This window comes from Sorex fumeus, unplaced genomic scaffold (genome assembly GCF_029834395.1).
Source record: "Sorex fumeus unplaced genomic scaffold, SorFum_2.1 ptg000122l, whole genome shotgun sequence".
In the NCBI taxonomy this organism is placed as follows: Eukaryota; Metazoa; Chordata; class Mammalia; order Eulipotyphla; family Soricidae; genus Sorex; species Sorex fumeus.
In genome coordinates, this window is record NW_026606179.1 from 41,179,175 (window position 1) to 41,193,949 (window position 14,775).

Sequence of the window (14,775 nt, forward strand, 5' to 3'; positions counted from 1 at the left end):
AGATGATTTCCACATTACTCTCTCTCTACTTTGATCACATTCAATATTTTGACACCAGACCCACCGTTATTATTAAAGATTTTACCCCAACACTCAGATCTGCTGAAAAGGCAACAGTAGACAATTTGTGTTCTATTGCTGGTTATGGATAACATATGATGTCATGTGGCTGCAGTAGAGCCATGTGATTTTGAAATTCCGAAATGTTAACACTTAAATTTGGAGGGATTTCTGCCAAAAGTCACTGGGTTTTGAGATTTGCTCCTGAGTCTCTGGGATCATGGCTGTTGAACAGCTTGATCAGGAGCCAGAAAGGCCGTTCGTGGGCGATAACTTGGGGTCTTGTTGGGATGGGGAGCCCAGGACTGGCTCTACCTCCATCCTGTGAGGCCCAGCAAGTTTCGTTACTGTGGGTCCAGATATGACTGTCCAATGGCCCTGTGGAGGATAACATTCACCCAGCTGCCAAGGGGAAACAGGCAGAGGGACAACACCCTTTCTCCCCTGGGGTGGCCCGGCGACAGTAACCTTCTGCGGGGTCCGGACGCATTTCTGCCAAAAGCCTCTGGGTTTCGAGATTTGTTTCTGAGTCTCTGGAATCAAGGCCATTAAGCAGCTTGATCAGGAGGCAGAGAGGCTGTTCGTGGGCCATGACTTGGGGTCTCGTTGGGGTGGGGAGGACAGGCCCGGCTCCACCCCCATCCCGTGATGCCCAACAAGTTTCGTCACTGCGGGCCCAGATCTGACTGTCCACTGGCCTCTGGAGGATGATGGCCACTGAGCCACCAAGGGGGAGCAGGCGGAGGGACAACCCCGTTTCCCCCCTGGCATAGCCCGGCAACAGTAACCTACTGTGGGGCCCAGATGCATTTCTGCCAAAAGTTGCTGGGTTTCGAGATTTGTTTCTGAGTCTCTGGGATCATGGCTGTTAATAAGCAGTTTGATCAGGAGGCAGAGAGGCCGTTTGTGGGCAATGACTTGGGGTCTTGTTGGGGTGGGGAAGATAGGCCTGGCTCCCTCCCCCCCCCATCCTGTGAGGTCCAACAACTTTCATCACTGCGGGCCTAAGCCTGACTGTCCAATGGCCTCTGGAGGATGATGGCCACTGAGCCACCAAGGGGGAGCAGGCGGAGTGACAACACCCTTTCCTCTCTGGGGTGGCCTGGCAACAGTAACGTACTGTGGGGTCCAGATGCATTTCTGCCAAAAGCCTCTGGGTTTCGAGATTTGTTTCTGAGTCTCTGGGATCAAGGCCATTAAGCAGCTTGATCAGGAGCCAGAAGGCCATTCATGTACCTGCATCCCCTTGATCCCTGCCCCTGTTGCTTCACATCTATCTCTTCTCCCTTCCTTTTCACTGTATTTCTTTCCTTCTCCTCCCTTTACTCTGGGTCAAGGGTGATCTAGGCATCCCCGCTTTAAACTATTGCATCTCCTCATCCAGTTACTCTTAATACCACATATATGTAATATCACCCCATGTTTATCCCTTTTCTTCTGTCTTACTACATTTAACATGATATCTCCCAGTTCCATCCATGTTGCAGCTAATGACACGATTCCATCATTCCTTACAATTGCATATATATATATATATATATATATATATATATATATATATATATATGTGGGCTGGAGCAATAGCACAGTGGGTAGGGTGTTTGCTTTGCACGCAGCCAACATGGCAGACTGGAGTTCGATTCCTCCGCCCCTCTCGGAGAGCCCGGCAATCTACCTGCATGACAAAGCCTGGCAAGCTACCTGTGATGAATTCGATATGCCAAACACAGTAACATGTCTCACAATGTTACTGGGCCCGCTCAAGCAAATTGATGAACAACAGAGTGACAGTGACAGTGATATATATATATATATATATATATATATATATATATACTGCCTTTTTATGATCTACTGATCTGGTGTTGGACATTTAGGTTGATTACTAATCTTAGATATTATATCCAGTGCTACAATGAATTATTCTGTGCATATGTCTTTTTGAATGAATATTTTTCTATTCTCAGGGTTGCTATGATCTTGTAATCTTTCACTGGAATAAAGCTTCTTCATTTATATCTCACTTTTGGAGTTTTTTTTCTGGATTTTATAATTGGCATAGATAAATGTCATAATTTTATCTAAGGAAAAACTAATTTTTAAAAAAAATTAATTTTAAGTTTTACATTTTTAAAGTTCTACTTTATTAGAGTTAGTGCAAATGATTCCTTACCTTAAGTCTAAATTGTGATATTCCACTTAAATTTATTTATCTATTGATTGGACATTTGTTTAAGATACTCATCATCTTTCATATACCATCACATTAATCTTTTGGGCTTATTTACTGCATTTTTATGGCATGTGGAATGCCCTTGACCTCCTAACCTCCAAACTATAAACTGGGACAAAGATAAAGACTTTCCCAGATGAAAATTAGTCAAGTCATTATGTAGTAAAGTGACTGTGGGACTATGCCATTCTTCTCCTGGAACCCTACCACACAGCTCTACTGATGAGGGAAAATATAAAAATGCCTATCATGAAAACTAAAATGCATTGTGAAAAAAAGGAGCAAAACCTGTTCAGCATGTACGAGTGATCTAAAGTAGCAGCTATAAAGCCATGCATCCAAATTAAGTTTTGACTTTTATGTTAGCTGAAAGATCTTTTTGAGCATTACGTTTCAATATTGCTCTTCACTTGCAGTCTCATGCTTATATTTATGGTCATGAGATTTTTTTTTCAAAGCACTTGGATATTGGTTTTAGCAGTTTCTTTTCAAAAGAAAAACCAAACCATTTTTGAGCCTACTTGGCTTAAATGCTTAACTTTTGTGGGGGAGAGAACAGCACTGGGAGCACACTAGCAGTGCTCAGGGATCATTCCTCATTTCTGGAATTGCCCCTACTAGCTCTCAGACCTCAAATGCTTATTTTCTTACTTAGTTTCAAATGGATGCAGTATGATTTGTCAATATAAATGTTGAAAGAACTGCTCAGAAATGGCAAATTGTAACAAAAATTTAAAGTATTAATTTAGAAATAGAATATTACCAAGGAAGTACTGAGAACTGGTATTGTCAAGCTAAGTATAGTTCCTAAGAGGGTCATCATTCCAATGAGTATATTCTTTGGATCAAAATGTGAAATTTTATACTTAGAAACTCAGATTGCAGGATTTCTTAAACACAGAAAGCTATGGAGAAAGTATATTTTTGAACCCCAAAGCCACTAAAAATATAGCTTCTTATGTGTTCTATGGAAATAATTCTGAAATTGGATCAATAGTACCATATTTTTCTTCCAATTTTGCCACTAAGTAGCTATTAAGATATTTTTACAAATTCCTTCCCATTTCTGTGCTTCAGGGTTCAAATAGCAAAAGACAGGGTCAGATGGTCTATCAGTATTATGTACAAAATCTGTTCATCAGTGGCTTTTATTTGCTGTCATAGTAGTGGGAAGTAGGTGTAGAATAATTATTCCCCTGATATATAATTAAGTCTCAATTTCTGGGAATTTCTCATTCATGCTCACACACTCTGGGAGAGAAAGACAACTATTTTTTAGAATGTAACCTCTCTAGATTGTGGGTGATCTGCAGCATGCCAATGTATATTCATGCATTGTCAATGCATTGTCAATGTATCTTCCAAACATCCCCCATTATTAAAAAAATTTTTTTTTGCCAGGGTCGGGGAGCAGAACTGGCTGTGATCAGGGCTTACTCCTGGTTCTGAACTAAGGAATTTCTCAAGGCAGTGGTTAGCAGGCCATATGGGGTTTTGAGTATTGAACCCAGGTCAGCCACTTGGAAGGCAAGTTTCCTACTGACTGTACTATTTCTCTAGCCCCCTCAATTATTTTTTATTAGAGTAATCTTAGAACTACTGCATTCATATAAAGTGACTCTTTAGGCATGAATGAAATCAATTACTATGTTATTATGACTATTAAAAACCATTTTTATTTTAATAAGGTAAGCAACACCAAGGTCTGCTTAGAGTATATTCCTGGCTCTGTTCTCGGGTATCATTCCTGATGTTTTTTGGGGGTTCTTGTGTGGCTCTAGGGATCAAACCCCGATCAGCCACATGCAAGACAAGAACCCATGATATTATCTCTTCCCATGGTCTGAAAACTATTTTTTTGGGGGGTATACCTAGCTGTTCTCAGGGCTTACTCCTATCTCTGTGCCCAGGGAACTCTTTGGCTTGGAGGGACATTATATGGTGCTGGGATCATACCTGAGTTGACTGCATTCAAGGGCTTATCCACTGTACTATCTCTCTGGCCCCTGAAAACCACTTGTAATGAGTTAATTTATTCTTTATACATAATTAACTAGGTTTCTAATTTATTCTAATATGATTTTATTTTGAAGTATAATGGGATAATTGTACATCAAAAATTATTACAAAATACCAGAAATCCAAAATTGCGCAGCCACAATAGCGGCCGCATGACATCATTTGATTCTTGTAACCAGCTGTAGGAAACAAATTATTTCACAATGTCTTTTCAGCAGGTCTGATTTTGGGGTATAAACTCTAAATAATAATGGTGCATCTGTTGTCGAAACAATGAATCTAATCAAAGTAGATAGAGTGTTAACTGGAATTCATCTGCCACACAGAAATTGGGAGGGTTGGGAGGGGGGTTTTATTTAGGTTCTTGGTGGTTAAGAATAAGTACTGGTGAAGGGAAATGTGTTGATGATTGCATGGCTGAGACTTAAACCTGAAACTTTGTAACTTTTCCCACAGTGATTCAGTAAAAAATTATTACACCGAATAATGAGTTTAATACTAACTGACTGGGGATATTGTTAAGGGTACTAGAGAAGAATGGATCAAGGAGTTGTGATATACATATACAATGGAATACTATGCAGCTATAAGAAAGAAAAAATCATGCAGTTTTCCATGTTATGTACAGAACTGGAGGGTATTGTGCCGAGTGACATGATTCAGAAGGAAGGGAATAGATACAAAATGAGATTTCTTGCATGTGTGTGATTTAGAGATACACTTTAGAAGAGCAACAAAGGTGAAAGACAACAGAACCGAAAAGCTGGTAACAGGACCAAGCTTGGGGAAGGGTTTGCATGTGAGGGCCCTTAGAGACTTTGGTAGAGGGAAGTGGGCATTCTGGTGGTGTTGCAATAAAGTGTGCATGAAACCATCATTAACAATATAAGCCGCCAGCTCACAATAAAGATTAAACCATTCAAATAAATTAATAAAAGTAAAAGAAAAACTTTCAAAAGAATATAGTTGGAGGTGATATTTGCTTTAGGGTCCATACAATTTTTTGTGGTATATTGCACTGCAGCACTGTCCTCCCATTGTTCATTGATTTGCTCGAGCGGGCTCCAGTAATGTCTCCATTGTGAGACTTGTTGTTACTGTTTTTAGCATATCGAATACACCATGTGGAGCTTGCCAGGCTTTGCTGTGTGGGTGAAATACTCTCGGTAGCTTGCTGAGCTCCCCGAGAGAGACAGAGGAATTGAATCTGGGTTAGCTGCGTGCAAGGCAAATGCCCTACATGTTAAATATGTTGTTATACATAAAATAGTATATATTTCTTTAAAATAAAATTTTTCAAGTTGAGACATCAAATGTAAGCTTTAGCAGTGGCTACATTATTTTATGTAACTGTTAACCAGATATTTCAAAGCTAGTATATCCAATTAAATATAGCATTCCTTTTTTTACTTTTAGATAATCCTTGACCAAGTAATCTTTATTATTACACAATTAGATTTGAGAATGTATGTTTAATGTAAGAAAAACAATCCCCTGTTGGAAGTATGTATTTGCATTTGTGAGAGAGGCAAAGACAGTCACCATTCAAGTTGCAGAAATAATTGCCAAAAAAAAGCATTTTATCTTGCCTGGTAGGTGAAGTAATGTATAAATGACTGATAATCCAATTAGAGAATTCTTTACAGACTAAATATTGTGGCAGAGTAGAAAGTTATGAACTACATAACATACTATGACACAAATTCCCAGGACAACCAGTATCATTCCACTTTGAAGTATATGTATGAAAAAAGTCATGAATAATGAATTTTACATAACATTTTTGCTATGTATTGTGTAAAATATTTGTGCTACTTAAAAATGTCCATATATATTATAATTCTGTTATGTAGTTAATAGTTTATACTTGTATTATTAGCATAGAGACATAATCCCACATATATTGTTTTAAAGCCTATATCAGATTATCTGTATTTACATAGCATTGTAAGCATTTAGAAAATAATCAATTGCAGCACTATATTTTTTCAAAACTATTATACACTTGCATGTTGTCTTACCTAAAAGTAATTCTATAAAAACACAGTGAATACAAGGCATGCTATATTCAAGTTTGATTAGTTTTATGGATTATTATGCATGTTCTATTGGGGCAAAATTATAGGAAAATATTCTTTGTTCCCCTCAGACCTATGTCCAACAAGGTATTAAATATCCAAGTAAAACAGTCAGAATGGAAATGACTTATTTATGTGAAAATATTAAATTATCCATCCTAACTGGTATGTTTAAGCCTACATCTCAGAAGCAAAACGTTTTAAAGCCAGGATGTCAATTTTGTTAGCTGCCTCAAAGCTATCAAGACTTAATTTTCTTACAAAGGAGGGTGATATATATATTGGAAAGTAAATTATATGGAAGCTAATATATGGAAAGTACCATATTTTAGCACAAAAATGGTACATTTTTCTCAACAGTTTTTATTACTTGCCTGCTAAATTTTAAGTACTGTGCTGATAGAAAGATAATATATGGCATGTATATTACATGTATTAGTGATATAAGACTTAAAGTAGTAAAACTTTTAATATTGGATGCTATCAGTGTGGTAGATCAATATCACTTGATCATCTGACATCCTGTTACTCATCAATTTGCTTGAGTGGGCATCAGTAATGTCTCCATTCATCCCTGTCGTGTGCTATTGTATCCCAATGTTGTCTGCTCATTCTAGGAACATAAAGAGCCTCAAACCGATTGTTCAGGGTCTTGCCAAAGAAGTCTGACCATCTTGTGGGTGGACCACGCGATCTTTTGACGTCTTGTGGAATCCAGTCGGTACTGGCTCTAGTCCAGTGGTCATCTCCAAATCTCATTACATGTCCAGTCCATCTGATTTTCGACCTCTTGGCCAACGAGACAGCGTCCCATATTCTTGACCGTCGATGGAGGTCAGAACTCCAGATTCTTTCTCTCGTTTGAGTGAAGCATGATACTCCAAGCATAGCTCATTGGATTTCTCTCTGGGAGACCCGAATAGCGTTCTCATCCTGTTTTAATAGGGCCCAGGCCTCTGAGGCATATGTTAATGCAGAAAGAACAGTGGAATAGAAGTGTTGTGACCGGAGCTGGAGGTTCTTCATCCTCTTAGCTATTTCTTTAATGCTTTTGAAGGCATTCCAAGCCACTCTCTTCCTCTTGTGCAACTCAGGTGCCAGATCAATCGTCATGTTGACTTCTCAACCTAGGTACACATAACTGTTGCATTCAGAGATGTTCATTCAGTTGAGAGTGAATGGAGTGTCAGAAACAAGACCATTTCTCATAAACATTGTCTTCATGAGATTCAGCTTTAGTCTGACCTGTCCACACTCACTGTCAAAGTCAGCCAGCATTTTTGCTTCTTGTCTAATGTTTGGTGTTATTAGAACGATGTCATCAGTAAAGCAGAGGTGGTGTAGTTGCCGACCATCTATCTTCACTCCCATTCCTTCACATTCCAGTCGTCACATGACGTTCTCAAGGGTGGCACTGAAGAGTTTCGGTGAAATGGTATCACCCTGCCGAATCCCTTTCTTGACATGGATGATCACTTCTTTGTAGAATGGTGAGATCATTGGTCTGAACGAGACGAGAAGGCATCAATCACATCACACCATTCAACACTGAAGAAGAACTGTTCCTCGGAACACGCAACAAAAGAGGCGTTGGTGATGTTGGTGTCCTTGTCAACATGAACTTGGCCATGAGCACTGATTCATTCGAATGCCTAACAACCTGAATCGGATGATTACACTTGAATAGATGTGGCTCACTGCCTGCAGTTTCTGTCTTCGTTGTCTACATACCAATATCCAATTATGATATAGCAAAAACTGACAAGTTCTACATAGAGCTGGAGAAGTTTTATAAAGAAGACCACACCTTCTACAAGATTATTGTCGGTGATTTTAATGCCAAGATAGGACCGAGAAGATCACCTAAAGAACTCCATATCAGTACCCATAGCCTAGAATGGAACGAACAGGGTGAGAGACTGTCTGAATTCATCATGTCGATCAAGACCATCCATGGTAACTCACAGTTCCAGAAGGCCGAATCTAAACATTGAACATGGGAGTCTCCTGTGGACGGTTCCACAATGAAATTGACCACATCATATTCAATCGACAGTTTTGCCTGACTGATTTCGCTGTTTTCCCAAAATTTCAAACAGGATTGGATTGCTGTCTCCTTTCTGCAAAATTCTACTTCATAGAGCAGGGAGAAAGGGCTTCAAAGTTAAGAAGAGAACTCCCAGAACAACCACCAACTGGGAGCTCTTTGGTACTATTGCAGCAACATGGGAAGATGCTGTCATGGACAACATCTACAAAGAATACGATAGACTGGTTCAGCACCTCCATGATTGTGCGAGGAATGCAGAGACAGCCACAAAAAGATGCCTGTCTTCGAAAACTCTCGAGCTCTTTTACCAACGTGGTTTGGCGCAAGCCTGAGGCAACCAAAAGCGAACATCCGAGCTCACAAAGCAGTGCAGAGAAGTGATAAAGGAAGACCTCAAAGAGAGAAGAGCAGCAGTGCTGGTAGATGTGGCATAAGCTGGGAAAGGCATTCGCAATGCCTGCCATGTCCTTCACTATCTACAAGACCAAGATGACTGCCCTCTGACGTCCTGATGGATTTATCACATCTTCCAGAAGGGCAATGGAGAAGATTATCCATGACTTCTACTCGAATCTCTTCAATAGCCATGTTCACCTGCCCACATACAAAATTCTGTAATCCGAGACACCATTTTGGAGGTAAAGGAGTGAACAGCACCCGGCCCAGACAAGGTCAGATCTGAACACCTGAAGGACCTGTCTAATACACTAGCTTGGCTCTTCACACGCTACCTGTCTGAATGCAAGGTTCTGACCCAATAGAAAACCAGCAGGACTGTACTACTGTACAAGAAGGGAGACATCCACGACATTGGCAACTATCGCCCAATCTGCCTATTGTCTGTCATCTACAAGCTGTTCACTCGAGTCATCCTGAGTAAGATTGGCAGAACACTAGATGAAGAACAACTGTGCGAGCAAGCTGGGTTCCGCAAAGGATTCAGCACAATCGACCACATCCACACGATAGCCAAGCTCATTGAGGTTTCTCGGGAGTTCAAAATGTGTCTAACATTCATTGATTTAAAGAAGGCTTTTGATTCTGTTGAGACGGAAGTGGTCATTGAGTCCTAGCCAAACAGGGTGTTCAAACTCAATACATCAGGATTATTCATCAGCTGTATTACAGATTCACTACCAGATCAATATCATGGACTATTTTTTATGGGACTATTTGAAAAAATTTGATAACAGCCATGATTTTGTGTATATATTATATATAACTATATAAAATATATAAATTATATATATAAATATATAATATAAAATGTAGTCCTATTATATTACTTAATGTTCCATTAACTCTGGTTTAGTATTAGTTATAACTTGATAGTTATTATGCATAAACTTGTATATCATATAACTTATACTAACATAATAAACTATCTTACATTATATGTAATGGTAAGACTTATGCATAGATACATTTTAGTGTTAGACACAAATTTTAAGTCTTTGAAGGATGTGCGATAATTCAGTGGGCTCGTTTTTTCCTTAGATGCCGCCTGGCTTGATTTCAGGCACTGCATATGGTACCATAAACCCTACCAGCAGTAGGCACAGAGTCAGGAGTAAGCCCTGAGAACACAGAGAGAGAGAGAGAGAGAGAGAGAGAGAGAGAGAGAGAGAGAGAGAGAGAGAGAGGAGAGAGAGAAAGAGAGAGAGAGAAGATGTTATGTTAGTGTTTACAAATTTAGTTCTGATTGTTGAAATTTTTCAGTGTGTCAATGATTTAATCTGGTATTACTTCAGTGATTGCTGTTGTTAAATGACAGGCTCCATATTATATATTCACAGTTTCCTACACACATAACCAAATTTTAAAAGCTTTATGTGAACATGGTTATGTCTCGCTGATTAGTGTTCAAAGGCAGTAAATGCTAAATAAAATCTGTTGACTAAATTAATGAACATGGTTTGTGGTTGTTTCGTATGTAAGTGCATATGTTAGCAATTCTTTTTGTTTTATGTTGAGACCATACCCTGTCTTGCTCAGGGCTTATTCCTAGCAGGGCTTGGGAGACCAATGGGGTGTCAGGGATCAAATCCAGGCAAATCAAGGCAATCACCTTATCTTCTCTCCTCTTTCCAGGTTCTCTTTTTAATTTTAAAGCGTGGTTGAAACATGAAACAGGTTTAAAAGAGTTAGAATAGTATGTAAAATATGGAATATTCATAATATGTAAATAGTTATTGTAATTATCAAGCTTTCTTCTATTTGTGAGCTTGTAAGTAAAAGCCAGATTTTGAGTTGTCTTTTCTATAATTCATCTCATTTAATTTTCACATGCCAGGTGAATAGGTAATTATTCTCATTTTAGAGATGGGGAGAGTGAAGCTTAGAGAGGTTTACTAATTTTCACAATATCCTAATGTGATCCAGAAGCAGAGTTGGAATTCAAAATGAGTTTACTTGATGCCAAAGTCCTGCTTTTTAAAGCCTGTGACATTCCTGGTAGTTTAGATGCCAGCATGCCATGCTCAGTGGGCCTAAGTGAGTATAATAACAAAAATACAAAATGCAAATTTTCTTAGACTAAATTATTATTAATATTAGTATAACAGAATTCTAAAAACCTGCCTAAATGATTCAGAATGAGTGTTTAGATATGTTTCATCCCTTGGTTGCAAAATTATTTGATGTAGGGACTTTGATTTTACCTTTATGAAGTAAAAATAACTATTTAGTCAGAGCCAGATAGACAGTATAGTGGATAAGATGCTTGCCTCGAACATGGCTCACTCTGGTTAGATCCCTGGCACCCCATATGGTCCCCTGAACTCCACCAGGAATGATTCCTGTCTCAGAGCCAAGAATAAGCCCTGACCACCATCGGGTGTGTCCCCCAACCAAGCCAAAACCCAAACTAAAAATAATACCTATCTCCTCAAGTAAAAGTTAGTATTTGGCTGTTTCATCTAAACCAAGTTAATAAAGAATGATTATTTTATTATTTTCAATTTTTGTTTATATATAATATAGATACAAAGCAGAGCCTGGCAAGCTCCCCATGACATATATGATATGCCAAAAATAGTCACAAGTCTCACAATAGAGACATTACTGGTGCCCACTCGAGCAAATAGACAAACAATGGGAGGACAGTGCTACAGTGCTATAGATACAAAATGCACATACTATCAATGTACAGTTCACTGAACTTAAAAGCACTTATGTATTTAGTTCCAAGATGGAAAAATCCAGAATATTGCCAGGATACAAAGAGATTTTCTCATGTAAGTTCTCTTACAGATACTAATCCTTCTCCCTCCCAAGTATAACCACAATACATATATATATATATACATATATATATATATATATGGTATATATGGGCTGGAGCAATAGCACAGCGGATAGGGCGTTTGCCTTGCACGCAACCAAAATGGCCGACCCGAATTCGATTCCTCCGCCCCTCTCGGGGAGCCCGGCAAGCTACCAAGAGTATCTCGCCCGCACGGCAGAGCCTGGCAAGCTCCCCGTGACGTATTTGATATGCCAAACACAGTAACAACAAGTCTCACAATGGAGAAGTTACTGGGCCCGCTCAAACAAATCGATGAACAACAGGAGGACAGGGACAGTGACCCAATGCATATATATAGTACCACACCTGGCAGTGCTCAGGGTTTATTTCTAGCTCTGCATTTAGGGATCATTCCTGTCGGTGTTTGGGGACCATATGGGATGCTAACAACCAAACCCATTCTTTCATGTGCAAGGCAAGCTCCCTACCAGCTACATGATTGCTTTGGCCCTATAACCACTATCTTAATCATCCTGATTTCCATTAACATAGATTAAATTTTTCTGCTTTATATTTGTCTTAATTTTTTTTAATTTGGAGCTGATATTATACTTTCATTGCTGTTATCTAATTGTACAGAATACATAAGTTGATTTAGTATTCTTTTGGTTAAGGAACATTCAAGTTTTTATACAATGTTTCTATAAAAAATTTAATAAATGTATTTTGATGAATATATTTGCATATTTTGAGTTTATACTATGAATGAAATTGAAAGCTTAATAAGTATGTATACTAAACTTATAGGTACTGACAAATATATTCCCAAATTGCTGTTGCTACTTACAGTATCTGAAAGTTCTGATTTTCTACATGCTTTACAATACACTATATTTTTTGTCTTAAAATTTTCTATTTAGCAGTCATTTCAAGTGTAAAGACCATAGTTCATGGTGATTAAAATTTTTGTTTCTACATGATAAAATGATACTTTTTAATAGTTTCTGTATTAGTATATATTTTATATTTGGTATATTTGATACGTTGGGTTCTTGGTAAATACTTTTGAAATTGTATTCAATGTTTTTCTTAGAGTTGTCTATTTCTTTGGTATTAATTAGAAAAGAATTATTATGTAACTTTTTGGCTCTTTGCTGTACACACAGAAATTTCTGTGGAATAAGAATTTCTCTCTATATAGCAAATTGTTACAATATTTAAGGTTATGATATATTATACATGGTATGTTTAATATACAATATCATATATTATAAATGTATCACTTGTTTATACAAGTGATAAGCATGTTAGAGTGAGAAAGTAGGAAAAGGGGAATGGAAAAAAAACAGAGAAAGGGAAAAGAAAAGAGAAAAAGAAAGACTGAAATATTCCAGCATCACGTAGCAAATATTTGACTCATTACAACCATTCTGTCTTTTGTTCTATTTTTTAAAAACGTAAATTTTATTTATTTATTAAAATTTTTAATTTTAATGAATCACTGTGAGATAGCTACAGACTTACAAAGTTTTGTGATTGTGTTTCATTCATACAATATTCGAGTACCCATCACTCTACCAGTGCCCATTCTCTTACCATTTTTCCTCCTGCCACACCCCTCCCCCCACTGCCTCTGTGGCAGGCACATTCCCTCTTACTCTCTCTCTCCTTTGGAGTGTTATGATTTGCACTGTAGCACTATAGCACTGTTGTCCCATTGTTCATTGATTTGCTCAAGTGGGCAGCAGTAATGTCTCCATTGTGAGACTTGTTGTTACTGTTTTTGGCATATTGAAAATATGACGGGTAGCTTGCCAGGCTCTGCCGGGTGGGCGGGATACTCTCAGTAGCTTGCCGGGCTTTCTGAGAGGGATGAAGGAATCAAACCCGGGTACAGGTACAAAATGACCATCGTGTTTGGTCCATAGTGTACTTCCAGCAATCATCTCCCATCCTTAGCGAGCTCTCCAACCATCATTTACTTAGTGGTCCCTTCTCTGTACCAACTGCCTTTTCCCCCGGCATGTAAGACTGGCTTCCAATTATCTCTACTATCCTTATGTGTTAGTCTCCTATTATGTTACTTTATGTTCCACAAATGAGTGTAGTCATTCTAGGTCTGTCCCTCTCTTTCTGACTCATTTTACTTAGCATGATACTCTCCATTGTCCATCCACTTATATGAAAATTTTATGATTTCCTCTTTTCTAACAGCAGCACAGTATTCCGTTGTGTAGGTATACTCAAGTTTCTTTAATCAGTCATCTCTTCTTGGGCATTTGGGTTTTTTCCAGATTTTGGCTATTGAAAATAGTGTTGCAATAAACATACGAGTGGAGATGTCATTTCTATTGTACTTTTTAGCATCTCCAGGATTTATTCCCAGAAGTGGTATTGCTGGGTCAAATGGGAGCTCAGTTTCTAGTTTTTTGAGAAATGTCCATATTGTTTTCCAGAAAGGCTGGTCCATCTTTTTACACCACAGCCAGCTGTTTTCAGGTTTTACTCCTGAATGGGCTCAGATACTGTATGAGTTACTGTGGATTGAACCCAGTTAGCCTTCTGCAAGGCACACACCCTATCCTCTATTGTCTAGTCCCAGCAATATTACTTCTTTTTATGTTCACTGCATGGGGACCTCTCAGAGACATAAAGGGAACTATTACTGACCTCCTGATTTGCAAAATAAAATTTGGCTCTTTGAGCTTGAGATATCCATATTTTTTCAGACCAATAATGAAAAGTGGCCCCCTGAAAATGATTTTTCAGGAGAACCCTAAACAATCTGGTAAGAAAATTCCGACAGCACCAAAATGTTGGACCTAAATAAGCCTGAGTGCAATTTATTGCAAACGCTCTGCACTCTTAAGAAAACCAAGAACGAAATGAGAGCAACTTTTAAAAGACTTGAGTTTCGATGCTCTAACGTCAAGCGATATTAAATCTCAATTTCTGAGGGTGAGATGCTGCAAGCCGCCACTTGCTCTTTTCCTGGCAAGATTCTCGACATTTTTTACAGAGCTTATCATGGTGTGCGTCCCAATTGCTGTCAGATGAGCTGCTATATGTCTTGCTAAATGTAGGTTTG